Below are 17,625 nucleotides of genomic sequence, written 5' to 3'. Positions count from 1 at the left end.
GGATGCAATCCTGAACTCTTTGCCCAAATCCTATCTGTCGTTTCTTAGTCATTTTAGGATGATGAAGTCTGTAGTCAACTACCACGGTCTGTTAGGGTTGCTACAGACTTTTAAGAAGGATCACCAGCTCTACAAAGAGACGGTGAATATAATGGGACGATCTTCTTCAGATGGACATCATCCCATTAAGAAAGAAAAAAAAATAAAAATAAAAAGGTGCAAGGTGTTGGGAATCAGATCCAGAAGCCTAAGTTCAAGGCCGACTAGAGTCAGGTAGAGTACTTCTATTGCAAGAAGCAGGGTCACTGGAAGAGGAACTGTCCTCAATATATAACTTTTCTTGATCCGAACAGACCAAAGAAGAAGAAGCAATCGATTGCTGGACAAGCTACTTATATGATAACATTTTGTAACTTCTCTATTTTTGATACAATGATTTAGATATTGGATACTGGTAACCCTATTAATATTTGTAATTCGTTGTAGGATCTTTAGGTCAGTAGGAGATTTGGAGACGATGAGAGATTTCTGAACGTTGGAGATGGAAGATCAGTTTCAGTTCTCGCTTTAGGAGTTATCAAGCTCATATTCGAGTCTCATTTTATTATTCTTAATGAATGTCATTATTGTCTCAGTTTTCTTTTGAATGTTATTTTTGTAGGTCTTTTAGCTAAATCAAATTATGAAATATCAATAAATTTTTTTTTGTGATATCATTTTGAATGATGTTACTGATGAATGCTTAATTTAAGTCACTAGATGTATTAAATATTATAATAATTGATATTATTTTATTAAAATTTAATGCTCTCTAGTCTATTTTACAGGTGATGGAGAGTTTGGGTTTATATGATTCAAATTGAACTCAAATCGGATCAGATTTGAGTGAACCAGACAACTAGCTCTCATTCCAGTGTAAACGTGACTTAAAGATCAAGGATCAAGAAGCAGCCTCTCCAATTAAAGGTCCAGATTAGAAGATAAATGGAATCAAGTGTGAACTCGACTTAAATCTCAAAGGCTCAGATTAAAAGATCACTCTTCATGAAGATCCAAGGATCCTCATTGACGCTCCTACCTCTCTTTTCATGAAATCCTAACCTTCTCACTCTATAAATAGAACCCCAAGGCCTCTATCTTCTCCAATCAAGCTAATCCTAAGTTCTCTTCAAGCTTCTCTCTCTCCCTCTTTCTCTTCTCCATAAGTCTAGGAGAGGTACTAACCCTAGCACGACACCATATTCCTCTACAGATCTTTTTTTCATATCTCAAAAAATCTAGGAGAGGTCCTAATCCTAGTACCGCTACCCTTTCTCTTCTACATACCCTCTTTTATCTACCTTTCTTTCTTGAAGTTCCTAGACCAAGCCTTCCAGCCATCTTTCCGCTGTCTGCACGGAGGAAGACGAAAGATTCAAGAAGACATATCCACTATCGGACGCAGCTAGAAGATCAATTTAGTTTCATTATTCTTGTATCAAACTTTTGTTTCTTTTTCATTGTATATTTTTTTATTTAATCAATGCAAAATATTTTTATTATAATTTCTTTGTTTCTTTCTTAGTTTCTTGCAATCTATTATTTTTTTTATTTTTGAAATAATCAGTTTAAGATCTCTATGGATACAATCCTGACTCATCCTATCTATATACTAGTGAGTAGAATTAATTTTGGTGTGTTACGACATGCATCAAATTTTAACATCGTTGTCGGAGATCTTGACATGATTTAAAAAAAAATTTAAAAAAAATCTATAAAATAATAAAAAAATATTTTACTGCTTTTTAGATTTTTATTTCTTACTTTAGATTGCTTCACTGCCTTATATACTTTACTGCTTTATATTTCTAATTGATTATTTCCTTCTCTTGCACCTTGCTTTTCATGCTTTACTTTGTTGACTAGTAATTTATCTTTTATTATTAGTTAATTTACTTAAATTACTTAATTATATTTTATTTATTTTTTTAAATTTTTACCTCATATTACTTTTCATATATGGTAGATTTACTACTTTATATCTAGATTTTTTTTGTTTACGTACATAAAATTTTTTTTACTTTCTATAGCTTAGTGATTTACTACTTTTCATAGCTTAGAATAATTTATTACTCTAAAAGTAGATTTGATTTGTTGCTTTATTTGTAGGTTACCTACTTGCCTTTTAATCTTAGCATTATTTACTTTCTATTTAGTTAGATTCACTAGATCTTCTCATATCTAATTAACCTAATTCAAAACTTATCTCTTATTCCTTCATACTTAAAGATAACAAATATAAAAAGAATACAAAGACACTACATAACACTTGACTAATATAAATAAACCAATTAAATCTTAAAAATTACTTAATATGTTTGGATACATTTTCTTTTTGCATTGTATATTTTCATAAAAAATTTTATGGGCAAAATCCTAATCAATATGAGGTAGGAATTTCATCACCCTTTTTGACCCACAAACTACCATCTTACAATTGCATTGATCTAAACCTCTAATTTAAAATCAATTAGACGTTGATCTCTAAGGATCCTCAAGCTTAGTAGGACAAAAAATTTAAAAGTTGGATCAGGTTCAGGTTAGTCAGTTTAATTGGTATCTAGAAAAGTGGTTCATGGATTACATCCTGAAGAAAGGTAGTTCATTAATTGGTTCTATTCGCTTATCTAACCAACGTAGTTGGTGTCTAAGAAAAGCAACGGGGACCCCATCAATCTTACACTTATCTGGTCAGTTAAGCGGCTAGTCTACTACTTGGAGTACTTGAAGGTGATCTTGGTAGTTAGGAGATGTCTAGATCTAAGGTAACCTATAGTCAGGATTGATCGAACTACTTGATTGTTAATTAAAAACATCAAACCTAATTAATTCTTCTCTCTTCTTAGCCTTAGAACTCTTTAGATTCTCTTCTTTATAACTCTTTTCTCTCCCCCTCCTTTTCTCTTCTTCTCTTTCAAAAAATAAAAATAAAACTTATTGAAATTAAAACTCGATAAGATTTTTGGGTGTATGCTTGGACGTCGATCATTACAACCTGATTTACATCCATTAGATTAAGTGCTAGAAAGAACGATTCAAACAAATCGAATCAAAACCATGGATCCAAAATAAGAGACTGATCCACCACAATAATTGAGGGAGTATTTTACTCCCTCATCTTACATCTACTCGCCATATATCTAGCCTCTTGTGGAGGTGGTATAATATGAAATCAAGTACAGCATTATTCAAATGCTACCTTCATTCTATGGACTATGAACGAGGATCGTATAAACACTTGGACGAATTTTTTGAAATATGCTCTATAATAAAAATCCAAAACTTCTTCGATGATGCCCTCAACTTGAAATTGTTCCCTTTTTCACTTAAGGACAAAGTCAATATTGGCTAAACTCTCTAGATTCCATAATCATTTCAACTTGAGACTATCTTCAGAGAGAATTCTTCAAAAAATACTTTTCAATTAGAAAAATAAGTCAAATTAGAAAAGCCATCACTAGTTTTTCTCAATTAGACGGTGAACTTTTTCATGAGACAAAGGTTAAGTGACCTTATTCGTAAATGCCCACACCACCTGTCCCCAAATGGCAACTTGTTCAGTGTTTCTACGATGATCTATCGAAAAAATACTAACAAATGATCGATGCATCGTGTGATGGAATATTCATGCTAAAGAGTGAGGATGAGGCTTGGCAGCTCTTTGAAATACTTAGTGAGAACTTCCTGCATCACATGTCTGCCACCTCTAGAGAACAACCCATGTCTCAATAGAAAAGAGATGGAATCTATCAGATTGGAAATGTTATGGATATCTATAATAAGGTAGATGAGTTGTCCCAAAAATTAGACCGTCTTCTAAATATTAGACACTCTCTGATTCTACCTAACTCAGTCCAAGATTTTGTGTATTGTGTGCAAATCTGACCCATTTTGTTAGTGAATGCCCAACCACACCTCAATTTTCTGAGTTTGTGCACGAGCAGGTCCAGCAAGCTCAAACCCAAAAAGCTCGTAGATCAGAAAATGATCAATACTTGAACACTTATAACCCGACTGGAGAAACCATCCAAATTTTTTTAGAGATCATAGCTAATGGTTGTCTCTGCTGTACCCAGATCCAACTATCAGGATATGACATATAGGTATGGACCATACCACCAGTTTCAAAATGCTTCTCCACCATCTACCACTGATCACAGTTCAGCTTTTGAGAAGATTTTAAAAGTGCTAGAATGATTAGAAGTCAACACCCAAATCCTTAACTCCCATACGTAATCCATTGCTAAGCTAGAGACCCAAATAGGTCAACTAGCAATCGCATTCAGTAGGAGGGAAGGAGAAAAATTATGTTGGGTCCGATGATGCAGCGGAAGGGTTAGGTGTTTAAAATTTTCATTCAAAATATTCAATGCACCGAAAATCCTAATACCTAGAAATCCTTGACTATATCAACCAAAGTATAATAAAATTAAACTTGGACAAGAAGAATATCTGTAGTGCTAATCCTGATTTTTATAAAGTATTTAAGTATCCGCCTCCAACGGTGATCCACATGAAAATTAAACCAAAGACAACTCTTCTTCTCCTTACTTCAAGAGTTCTAGCCCTTAGAACTCGACTAGCCTCGTACTGATCAGATTTCTTCAAGAATATGACTCCACCCTCTCAAAACCTCCTTTGAACTTCTGATTCTTCTTTTTTAGCACCCTCATAATCCTTATTTGGACCAAATTAGGTTTTGTCTTAAATCTCAAAGTCTTGTCCTAAAACTAAGATAGATTGTAAGAAAGAAAGAAGAGCAATGGAGACAAAATTGAAAACTCAATCTGAATGCCCAGACATTCAGTGCCCAAGCCAATTTATAGCCTCCAGAGGGATGCCAAAAGGGAGGGACACATCTCATCCAAGAGGCATATTTGATCTGATTATCAGAGATAAGAGTTCCTTCAAGCAGAATGACTCTTATCAATGATACGTCGATCAGCACCCTCTTTTGTGCGTGCGATCAGATAAGAGATATTTTCACATCCCTTCTTAAATCAAAAAAATCCACAAAAATCTACATAGATAGGAGATTCAATCTTGATCTCAGATCACTTGATAAGTAGATCAAAAATTCTATGAAAAGAAATGATCCTTGCACCTCTTCATGCAAGTGCTGATCACCATGCACGCGCGCATGCGAGGAAGTTTTCAGTATCCGTTTGGCCATCTAATAATCTGAAAAAATTTCAAAAAATTTATCAAAAATAGCTTATCAAATGTGAAACATTATCAAAAAAAAATTATTCTAATTTGGAAATATTGATTAGGAGGACCTCCAAAACACGGAGAGATGCGATGCTTTATCCCGCGCATGCGAGACATCCTTCTCATTTCTAGTTTTTCTCCATCCCAAAAATTTTAGAAAAAATCCATCTCATGCTTTGAGATGTGCATCAGAGGATGAAGGATGATATGGCCTACTACACGCATCTTAATCCCATGCCAGAAGGACTCCTCCTTCTACCCACGCCAACACTTGTATGCAAAATCTATTTTGCGCCAAGAGTCCTTCATAACTTGGACTCCTCATAATTAGCGTTAGTTTGTGATTTGACACCTCAATTTGGACTGTTTCTAGGTGGCATGATCTGATCCAAATGCTCACCAAATTGATCTATCTAATTAGCAAGGGATGAGACCAAATTGATCTCTAAAAGTGCAAGGGTTTCCACACATGCTAGCACTTACCGAAATTCTGATTGAATCTAAAATTCCAATCAATCTTTTTCAAAAAGATCTTTGGCCAATTATATGTGTGTAACTCATTGGATTCCACATCTAATTAGCAGTAGGTCTGGGTGCAAGTTGATTTAATTTGATTAGATTTCAATCTAATCGATTAAGGTCCAATAGAGCTAATCCGAGCTCAACAATTAGAATCCTTTCTAATTGACAATCGAATTAAACTCTTTAATTCGATCAAAAATCTATAAGTTAAGATTGACATCTAGCAATATATCATGACTATCCAGAAGATATAAAATTTAATAAAAATATCAAATATATCCTTCAGTGGTAAGTTATCATGTAATTCAATCCTTCGATCATCTCTGTATCCTGAATATGTTTATGAGTAAGAAATCATGTCAAACTCAAACACATATTCATATCGATTCTCAATTAACCAATGATGACTCTAATGAAGAAGTATTAGAAACTCTTTCTAATCTTTTTTCTATTTTTGGCCAAAAGATTTTTCTCGAGTTATCTAAGAATAAGAATTCACAGGATGCGATCTCCTCTTACTAAGAGTGATCGATTTTATGTTGACCTACTCACAATCTCATACACACTCCACCATATTTAGAACACCCTGTACATGTCTTAATGCCATGCTTGGGTATGAACCAAAATATGGGTTCATATGCATAAGATTTCATGGTGGTCTCAGGTCTAAGGATCACTTGCACAACTCCCACTTAGAGAACCATCTTTGACATGTACGTAAGACTTTCATAAGATATTTTCTTTCATCGAGTCAATTCAGTAGACTCATTTTTCAAATGAGCACCCACATCCTTGTATTAGTGTTCCATACACAAGTGGCTAGTAAGATCTGTTACTCTCTCCATCGAGCATACATAGGATGTACTAGTCTATCTAGAACATTGATCCCCGACTCAATGCTTTTACGATCAAAAATATTTAAGATTAAAATTTTAGAGTTTTAGATCTCACTAGTATGACCCATTCATGTCTCCTAAAATTATTGTCCTAATCTTTGGGATTCATCATTATCTTAAATATAATAAGATGCGGCTAAAATAATGAATCAATACCTCATAAATGTCATTACATGAGTTGAAAAATTATAAAGAAAAATCTCATCGCAATACTTGCTATTGGCTTATAGGCACTCTTCTTTCAATCTCCCACTTACATTAAAGTCAGTCACCTTTGTATCTCATACAATCAAGATGGTGATCAAATAGCTACTGTGGTATGACCTTAGTGAATGGGTCTGCTATATTGTTGTTTGTGTCTACTCGTTCAAAGATAATATCTTATCTTTTTTTTTTTCGAATGAGATAGAAGCATCTGAAGATATGTTTAGATCTATAATAAGACCTTAGTTCCTTAGCTTGAATAATGGCCCCAGTGATATTACAATAGAATGACTCTAGTCCTTCAATCCTAGGAATGACTCTTAAATCCATGATGAATTTCTTCATCCAAACAGCTTCTTTAGCGACTTTACTAGCGGTGATGTTCTCTACCTCAGTAACTGAGTCAGCTACTGTCTGCTGCTTGAAACTCTTCCAACTCACTACCCCATCATTTAGGATAAACACGTACTCTGATATTGACTTACTATCATTCAGATTAGATTGAAATCTAGAATCTATATATCCCTCTAGTTTCAACTTTGATCCTCCATCATATATGAGAAAAATATTTTTAGTCATTCTTAGGTACTTTAAAATATTTTTCATAGCTTTTCAATGATCCTCCCCTGGATCAACCTGAAATCTACTAGTTATGCCCAAAGCATAAGCTACATCAGACCTGGTATATAGCATGGCATACATAATTAATCTCACAGTCGAAGCATAAAGAATTTCATTCATCCTCTTCCTCTCTTTTGGTGTCTTAGGACACATTTTCTTAGAGAGACGTATACCATGACTTGCAGATAGATAACCTCTCTTACTTGCCTCTATATTAAATCTTTTTAATATGAGATCTATGTACCGTGACTGGGATAAGCCTAACATCTTTTTGATATATCTCTATAGATCTTTATACCTAGTATATAGGATGTTTCACCCAAGTCTTTTATGAAAAACTTATTCAATAGTCAAGTCTTGATCAATTGTATCATTGGGATATCATTCCCAATGAGTAGTATGTCATCGATATACAGAACCAAAAGACAACAGTACTCCATTGTCTTCTTATACACACATGGTTCATCTTTATTTGATAAATTCAAACTCTTTGATGGTCATATCAAATCAGATGTTTCAACTCCTCAAAGCTTGTTTCAATTCATAAATGGATCTCTTTAGCTTGCATACTTGATTTGTCCTCCCATTTGAGATAAATTCTTCTGGATGAGTTATATAGATCTCTTCCTCAAAATTATTATTGAGAAAAGCGTTCTTGACATCCATATGTCAGATCTCATAATTGTAGTATGCCGCTATAGCAAGCAGAATCCAAATAGACTTGAGCATAGCCACTGGTGAGAAGGTTTCATCATAGTCAATTTTTATCTTTATCTGAAACCCTTTCACCACCAACCTAGCTTTGTAGGTTTCTATTTGACATCTACTCCGATCTTCTTTTTGAAGACCCACTTGTACTCTATTGAGGTCACACCCTCGGTACATCGATCAAAGTCCATACTTGATTGGTGCACATCGAGTACATCTTAGATTTCATGACTTCCAGCCATATGTCTGAGTCTCTACTCATGACAGCTTTCGAATAGGTCAGTGGATCATTAGCCTGAATGATATTGATCGTATTGTCATTCTCAATGACAAAACCATATCTCAGAGGTGCTTGATGCACTATATCTGACCTTCGGAGAGAATGTGTGCATTGTGGATGTACTTCATCCTTGGGTACTTCTGATTGAGGATTTTCTTATGGTCCAACCACAGGTATTTCTGGATCGATTTGTAGATCATGAACTTTCATAAGTTCAATATTCTTCCCACTGCCTCCTTCTTGGATGAATTCATTTTTCAAGAAAATAGCGTGCCCACTAACAAATACCTTTTATTCAGTAAAGTGGTAGTAGTATCCATTAGTTTTTTTAAGATATCCTACAAATCTATACTTGTCTGATCTAGCACTAAACTTATGTCTAAAAATATTTTTGACATAAGCAAGACAGTTCCAAATCTTAAGACGTTTAAGATTAGGCTTCCTTCCCTTCCATATCTCATATGATGTGCTTGTAATAGATTTTGAAGGTACTCTGTTTAAAATATATGCAGCAATCTCTAGGGCATATCCCTAGAAAGATATTGGGAGATCAGTGCAATACATTATGGATCGCACCATATTCATCAAAATATGATTCCTCCCATCTGCTACACCATTTAACTGAGGTGTATAAGGAGGGTCCATTCAGAGAGAATACCTTTACTTTTAAGATGATCAAAAAATTCACTGGATAAGTATTCTCCTCCTCGATCAGATCGAAGAACCTTGATACTTTTTTCAGTTTGTTTCTTGACCATACATTAATACTTCTTGAACTTATCAAAGACTTTGGATTTATGTTTCATAAGATACACATATCTAAACTTTGATAAATCATCTGTAAAGGTAATAAAATAGGAGTATCCTCCTCTGGCCTGAGTTGTCCTCGATCTACATATATCTATATGTACTAGGACTAACAACTCATTCACCCTCTCTCCATATCCAGAAAATAGAGTTTTGGTCATCTTATCCATGAGACAAGATTCACAAGTTTCCAATAATTCATAATCATATGGGTCAAAGAATTCTTCTTTGTATAACTTGTTTATCCTTGACTCACTAATATGACCAAGGTGACAATGCCAGAGATATATGATGTTCCCATCTTCTCTCTTTCTTTTTATATTTTTTTCAATATGAAAAAATATTTTCGTTGAGTGCAAGAATTAAAAGATTGTTATCAATAAATGTCATAAAATTTATTAGAAAAGAAAATAGAGCAACCATTTTTTATTAGCCTTATTTTATAACCATGTTTTAATAACAAAGGTATAGAAATAATGTTTCTAATGACCTTTGACATATAATAATAGTCTTTTAATTCTAAAATTTTGTCCGAAGGTAAATCAAACATACAGGTTCCTACAGCTTCTGCACTAGTGGACTCTCCACTTGCACCATAAAGCTCAAGATCAACTCTTTTCGGACCTTTGATATTCTGTAGTCACTGAAATGAATTATAAATATGCGATTCACAGATGGTATCTAATATCCAAGTATCAAAGTCTGAGCTACTCAATGAAAAATAGGTCTGTATCATATACACACCTTTTGGTGCTACACTTGCATCCTGTTTCAATCTTGTAAGATAATTCTTACAATTATTCTTTCAATATTCAAATTTATCATAAATAATATCCATACAGACATCTTTTGCCTTCTTATTATTACTGACCAATCTAGGGTCAGGAATATCTAGAATATCGGAGTTCATCTCCGATACGAACCTATTTTGCAAGTTTCTCAACTAATCTATATAGTTTGGATCGATCAACATATTTTTATTCATGATTTCATGCAGTAAAAATAAAGAAGCCATAATGCAGAACAATAATATAAGCAGACCCCTCATGTTTGACATGCATAACTAGATGAGGTCTTTTAAGCTAATTATGTCTCTCATTATTTTTTCAAATACCATAGCCCTCTCTTATTGTAAACGAAAAATCCTAATCTAGTTTCTTAATAGGATTGAGACCCTTATCCCTCAATGAAGCCTTGTGGATATCACAATAAATCTTCATAAGTTCAAAGGTAGAAAAATCTATCCAATTGCATCTCATGTAATTTTCAATATAAATCTTGCCTCTAAAAATACTCATTGCCTTGTGAATATCACAACAAACTATAGTATTTTTAGTTAAGTCAAATCCTTTATTTTCATACAGTAATATCTGAAAAATACTGCCATTGTGGATATTATAATAAAATAATATATCCAAAATATATCGTAAAGCATCTAATATGCACCAAGATAAATCCACATCAATTATCATAGTAAGCCTTGTGGATATCACAACAAACTTATTATGATTTTTGACAGGATATTGACTAGGCATGAAGGAAGGCATATGTAATGTTCAAAATATTTAGCTATCTTTATTCAAGATTCGAACTAATCCAATTGGTCAGAAAAATGTTAAGATTGGTGGAGGTCCCCCTATTGCTTTTCTGAGATACCAATAAATATTGGCCAAGCTAGCAAACAAATTAATTAAATAACCACCACACTTGAAATACTCTTTAGACACAAATTGATTAATCGATTCAAGAAAATAGGTCAACTTACAAGTTCACAATACTATGACATGATATGATTTTTATGAGGACTTTAATGGTCTCATGCATATCCTAATTCAATCAATCACAATGATGCACTATTATAGTTGTATCTTAACAATCATAACAACTAATCATAGCATCCAATCATATCTCTAAGATATGAAAACATAATCATACAATATGATTATAACTAAGTATCTCAAGCATATCATATATGCGTGAAGTTCTAATAACATGCATAAATACAAAAAACTCTTTTCGCGATTCTTCTTCTTGGGACATCACAGTGGCACCCTTACATGCCATAAGAGTGCCCTATAGAATAGGAAGAGAGGGTCTCTGAATCTTACTTACTCTTATAATCAGACGGCTTGGTGATGAACCCTAATTCGAGTATTAAGCTACTAAGAAAGATTTTATACATACATCATGCATTCAACTAAAACATATCTCTAAGATATGCTAGGACTTGCATGTTCAATCGGATTCAACCCTTGACCCAACTTGAACCAAACCAAAAATTCATACTTGATCACAATCAAGACAATAATTTAACCTTTAATTATATAAATCAAGGTAGGCTCTGATATCACTATTGGATCCCGATGATACAGTGAAAGGTTAGGTGTTTAAAATTTTCATTCAAAACACCTGATGCATCGAAAATCCTAATATCCAGAAACCCTTGACTATATCAATCAAAGTGCAATAAAATTAAACTTGAATAAGAAGAATACTTGTAGCGCTAATCTCGATTTTCACAAGGTATCTAAGTATTCATCCTCTAACGGTGATTCACATGAAAATTAAACCAAAGACAGCACTCTTTCTTCTCCTTGCTTCAAGAGTTTTAGTCCCTAGCACTCGATAAGCCTTGTACTGGTCAAATTTTTTAAAAAATCTGACTCCACCCTCTCAGAATCTCCTCTGGACTTTTGATTTTCCTTTTTAGGACCCTCACATCTTTTATTTAGACCAGATAAGGCTTTGCCTTAAATTTTAAAGCTTTGTCTTAAAACTAAGATAGGTTGTAAGAAAGAAAGGAGAGCAACGGAGATAAAATTGGAAACTTGATCTGAATACCTCGGACACCCAGCACCCAGGCCAATTTATAGCCACCAAAGAGAAGCCAAAAGGGAGGAACATGCCTTATCCAAGAGGCATATTTGATCTGATTATTAGAGATAAGAGTTTCTTCAAGTAGAAGGACTCTTATCAATGATACGTCGATCAGCACCCTCTTTTGCATTTGCGACCATAGAAGGGATGTTTTCACATCCCTTCTCAAATCAGAAAAATCTATAAAAATTCATGTGGATAGGGGATTCAATCTTGATCTCAGATCACTTAATAAGGAGATCAAAAAATCCACAAAAAGAAGTGATCCTCGCACCTCTTCACGTGAGTGCTGATCACCATGTGTGTGCATGCAAGGAAGTTTCCAGTGTCTGTTTGGCCATTTGATAAGTTTGAAAAAATTTTAAAAAAATCATCAAAAATAGCTTATCAAATGTGAAATATTATCAAAAAAAAAATCATTCCAATTTGAAAGTATTTAATCAGGAGGACTCTCCAAACCATGGAGAGATGCGATGCTTCATCCTACATGTGCGAGACATCCTTCTCATTTCTAATTTTTCTCCATCCAACAAATTTAAAAAAAAATCCATCTCATACTTTGAGATGTGCATCAGAGGATGGAGGGTAATGTGTACTACCACATGTGTCTTAATCCATGCCAGAAGGACTCCTCCTTCTGTCCACGCCAACACTTGCATGCAAAACCTGTTTTGCGCCAAGAGTCCTTCACAACTTGGACTCTTATAATTGGCGTTAATTTGAGATTTGATGCTATAATTTAGGCTGCTTCTAGTGGCACGATCTGATCCAAATGCCCACCAAATTGGGATAGCTAATTAGCAAGGGATGAGATCAAATTGATCTTCAAAGGAGCAAGGATTTCCACATGTGCTAGCATGCTTACCGGAATCCTGATTGAATCAAAAATTTCATTCAACCTTTTTCAAAAGGGTCTTTGGTCAATTTTCATATGTGTGTGACCCATTGGGTTCTACATCTAATCAACAGTAGGTCCGAGTGTAAGTTGATCTAATTTAATTAGATTCCAATCTAATCGATTAAGGTCCAATCGAGCTAATCCGAGCTTAACAATTAGAATCCTTTCTAATTGACGATCGAATTAAATTCTTTAATTCAATCAAAAATTTACAAGTTAAGATTGACATATAACAACGACTATCCAGAAAATATGAAATTGGATAGAAATATCAAATATATCCTTTAGTGACAAGTTATCGTGTAATTCAATCCTTCGATCATTCCTACATCCTGAATATGTTCATAAGTATGGAATCATGTCAAACTCAAACACATATTCATATCGATTCGTAATTAACCAATGATGACTCCAATGAAGAAGTATTAGAAATTTTTTCTAATCTCCTTCCTGCTTTTGGTCAAAAATTTTTTTCGAGTCATCTAAGAATGAGAATTCATAGGATGCGATCTCCTCTTACTAGGAGTGATCAATTTCATGTTGACCTACTCACAACCTCATACACACTCCACCATATCCAGAACATTCCATACATATTTTAATGCCATGCCTAGATATGAACCAAAATATGGGTTCATGTGCATAAGATTTCATAGTGGTTTCAGGTTTAAAGATCACTTGTACAACTCCCACTTAGAGAACCATCTTTGACATGCAAGTAAGGTTTCATAAGATGTTCTCTTTCATCGAGTCAATTTAGTAGATTCATTTTTCAAATGAGCACCCACATTCTTATATTAGTGTCCCATACATAAGTGGCTAGTGAGATCTACCATCCTCTCTATCGAGCATACATAGAATATGTTAGTCTATCCGAAATATTGATCCCTGACTCAATGCTCCTACGATCAAAAATATTTAAGAATAAGATTTTAGAATTTTAGGTCTCACTAACATGACCCATTCATGTCGCCTAAAACTATTATCCTAATCTTTGGGGTTCATCATTATCTTAGACATAATAAGATGCAGCTAAAATGATGAATCAATACCTCATAAATGTCATTACATGAGTTAAAAAATTATAAAGAAAAGTTCCATCCCAGTCCTTGCAATTAGCTTATAGGGCACTCTTCTTTCAAATTACCTAGCCAATCTGAGAGCAACCTGAGAGGACAATTCATGGTTGAGAGCTCCAATATTGCAAAAAATTTTTCTGAACACACCAAATCAATCATGACTCTCAAAAGAGGGAAGGTCATTGAACACACGAGTAAAATTAATGAGACCAACCCTAGATCTTGGACCAAGCTTGAATCACCTAAGAATATGGAGGATCCAAAAGTAGAGAATGAACCAACTGCATTGGAATCACCTTACTTGCCTAAAACCCTATTTTTGAGTACCCTAAAAGCCCCTACTCCTATGGATCAGAAGAGAGGAAGACTCGACAAGATGTTGGAATTATTTAAGTAAGTCCAAGTTAATCTCCCCTTCTAGACACAATCAAATAGGTTCCAGGTTATACAAAATTTTTGAAAAAATTGTGCATCCAGAAATGTAAATCTCGATCACAACTTTTGAAGAAAGTATGTCTAACTGAACAAGCTAGCTTTATCTTCTAGCACGCTACCCCTCCAAAGTTTAAAGATCCAGGTATCCCTACTATTTCTTGCATTATAGGGACTTTCACATAGAACAAGCTCTCCTGGACTAAAAGGCCAGTGTGAACCTTACCTAGCTCGGTATATAAAATTTTTAGGTTTGGAGAACTGAAATTCATGTTGGTCACTTTACAGTTAGCTGATAGATCAATTAAGATATCACGTGGGATGATCGAGGATGTTTTGGTCAAGATAGACGAGTTCTATTTTTCAGTTGATTTTTTAGTTCTTGACATGAAACTGAGTGGCAATCTAAGGTAAATTCTCATAATTTTAGGCAGATCCTTCCTAACTACGGTAAATACGTGTATCAATTATAGGACAGGAGTCATGAACGTATCATTTGGAATTAAAAACTGAGACTGAATGTGTTTAGTGCATCCCAAGGACCATCAATGGATAGTTGCTTCGAGATAGATACATTCGAGGACATTATAGAGGAAGCAATATCAACGATTTTTGTACATAATTTTTGAGACACCCACTTAACGTACTTTGGAGTGGATGACTGTGATATAGAGGGAGGTAGCAAAGAAGTAAACATTCTAGTTGATACATCAAATGCTGAAACTACTCCCCCTTAGACAATCCAGTATGAGCCATTGCTTGCATTAGCCAATATACCCACAGCCCCATCATTAGAATCACTACCTATACTAGAATTAAAGCCACTTCCGATCGCACTCAAGTATGCATTCCTAGGACCTAATGACACCTTCTCGGTGATCATTGCATCAGACTTGACCCCGAGTCAAGAAGCACAATTGGTTGGTGTTCTGAAGGAAAACAAAGAGGCCATCAGCTGGTCCATTACCGATCTAAAAAGAATTGACCCCTCCATTTATATTCATCACATTCATTGCGAGGCAGATGCCAAATCCCATCGAAATATGTAGAGGAGACTAAACCAAACATGTGGAAAGTAGTGAAGAAAGAGATGGTAAAATGGTTAGATGCTGGAATCATCTATCCTATATTCGATAGTAAATGGATCAGTCCTACCCAAGTAGTACCTAAGAAATCAGGTATTACTGTGATAGAGAATGAAGAAGGTGAATTGCTTTCCACTCGCACACCATTTGATTGGCTAGTGTGCATTGATTATAGGAAACTAAACGCCGTAACTAGGAAGGACCATTTTTCATTACCCTTTATAGATCAAATCCTAGAACGGCTAGTAGGTCAATATCTTTTCTATTTTTTGGATGGTTATTCGGGGTACAATCAGATACCTGTATTCCCAGATGACCAAGAGAAGATCACCTTCACTTACCCTTATGGCACTTTCGCTTTTCGACGTATGCCATTTGGGCTCTGCAGTACACCCGCTATATTTCAACAGTGCATCTTGGTCATTTTCTTGGATATGATGGATAAATATCTCGAAGTATTTATGAATGTTTCTCTGTATTTGAAACTATTTTTGAGGATTGTCTTCATAACCTCTCCAAAGTCCTTAAGCACTATACAGAGACAAATTTGATTTTAAATTGAAAAAAAAGCCATTTCATGGTTCGAGAAGGAATCGTATTGAGATATTATTTTTGAATGGTGGATGGAGGTAGACAAAGCCAAAATCGAGGTCATTTCAAAACTACCACCCCCCACTTCGATTCGACAAATACGATCCTTTCTAGGTCACACTGGATTTTATAGACACTTCATCAAAAATTTTAGTAAAATATTGAGATCCTTGTGCAATGTGCTAGCCAAGAACATGCCATTTGTCTTTAATAAAGAATGTCTATAAGCCTTCCACACGTTACAAATAGCTCTGACAACAGCATCCATAATAAAACTTCCTGATTGGTCTTTTTCATTTGAAATCATGTGTGACACTTTCGATTTCGCAATAGGAGCCATCTTAGGTCAAAGAATCAACAAAGAGCCACATGTGATCTATTATGCCAGCAAAACTCTATCCGATGCCCAATTAAACTACATCACTATAGAAAAAGAGCTACTAGTGGTGGTATTTGCCATTGATAAATTTTGTTCATATTTGTTAGGATCTAAGATTCTAGTGTATTCTGATCACGTGGCTCTAAAACATCTGCTCTCAAAAAAAGATACTCAATCATGATTGATCAGATGGATCCTTCTGCTTCAAAAATTTGATCTAAAAATTTGAGACAAGAAGGGTTCTGAAAATGTAGTCGCTGTTCACATTTGTAGAATCTTAGTTATCATACGATGGGTACAGATGAAGTCAAGAAGAAATTTCTTGATGAATAACTTTTTGCAATCTCCTCTGATCAAATCTCATGGTTTGCCCACATCATAACTATTTGGCAACAGAGAAGTTCCTCTCCATTGGACAAAATAAGAGAAGAATCGATTCTTCTCACAGGTCAAACATTATTATTGGGAGGAACCTGAATTGTTCAAACATTATCCTAACCAAGTGATTCGACGCTGTATCCCTGAGAGTGAGTATCAAGGTATACTTACCTTTTGCCACTCTCATGCATGCAGGGGATATTTTAGTGGAAAGAGAACGGCCACAAAGTGTTACAAAGTGATTTTATTGGCCAACATTGTTTAAAGATGTACATAAATTTTACTTTGAGTGCTTGTGCTATCAGTAATGGAGAATATTTTAGAAAAAACATGATGCCCCTATCCTCCATTTTAGTTGTGAAAGTTTTTGATGTTTGGGAAATTAATTTTATGGGCCCCTTTCCTCCATCCTACGGATACGAATATATTTTGATTGCGATAAATTACGTATCTAAATGGGTTGAGGCTATGGCAAGAAGGACAAATAATCACAAGGTGGTAATCAAATTCATCCAATAGAATATCTTAAGTCAATTTGGTTGCCTAAGAGCCATTATTAGTGATGGAGGTGCATACTTCACGAATAGGTACTTTGAAAGCTTAGTGAAGAAATACGGA

The sequence above is a fragment of the Elaeis guineensis genome, chromosome 12, assembly GCF_000442705.2.
Source record: "Elaeis guineensis isolate ETL-2024a chromosome 12, EG11, whole genome shotgun sequence".
In the NCBI taxonomy this organism is placed as follows: domain Eukaryota; kingdom Viridiplantae; phylum Streptophyta; class Magnoliopsida; order Arecales; family Arecaceae; genus Elaeis; species Elaeis guineensis.
Note: the sequence above shows the minus strand (reverse complement) of the source record.